A 406-nucleotide genomic window follows, 5' to 3' on the forward strand; every position below is an offset into this window, starting at 1 on the left:
GTATGCTACAAACTTTCTGCACATACGCAGAAGCTTGAGGGGACGAACGTGGGCGAACTCTAAGGACGCCCCCTCCCATCGAAGCTCACGGAGCACGATCAAGCGACCGTCAAAACAAAGAGCAAGCGGAGTCTCCCATCGATGTCCGAACACAGCTGATGACGACCAAACCGCGCGTGGATCATGAGAAGGACTGGAGACGACAGAGAGGAAGGCTGAGTGGATGAGAAACGAGACAACAATGCATAACGAGAGAGTCTGCATTATCAACACGCTTGACGATTGTTATAGAAAATGTACATAGCTTCTACCGGAATGCGCGGGTCGACTAATGATTCATACATATGCGATATGCTTGACGACAGAAGAAAGCTATGATCAATCAGATGCACCTGTTAAATCTTCG

This window comes from Penaeus monodon, chromosome 29, assembly GCF_015228065.2.
Source record: "Penaeus monodon isolate SGIC_2016 chromosome 29, NSTDA_Pmon_1, whole genome shotgun sequence".
Taxonomy (NCBI): Eukaryota; Metazoa; Arthropoda; class Malacostraca; order Decapoda; family Penaeidae; genus Penaeus; species Penaeus monodon.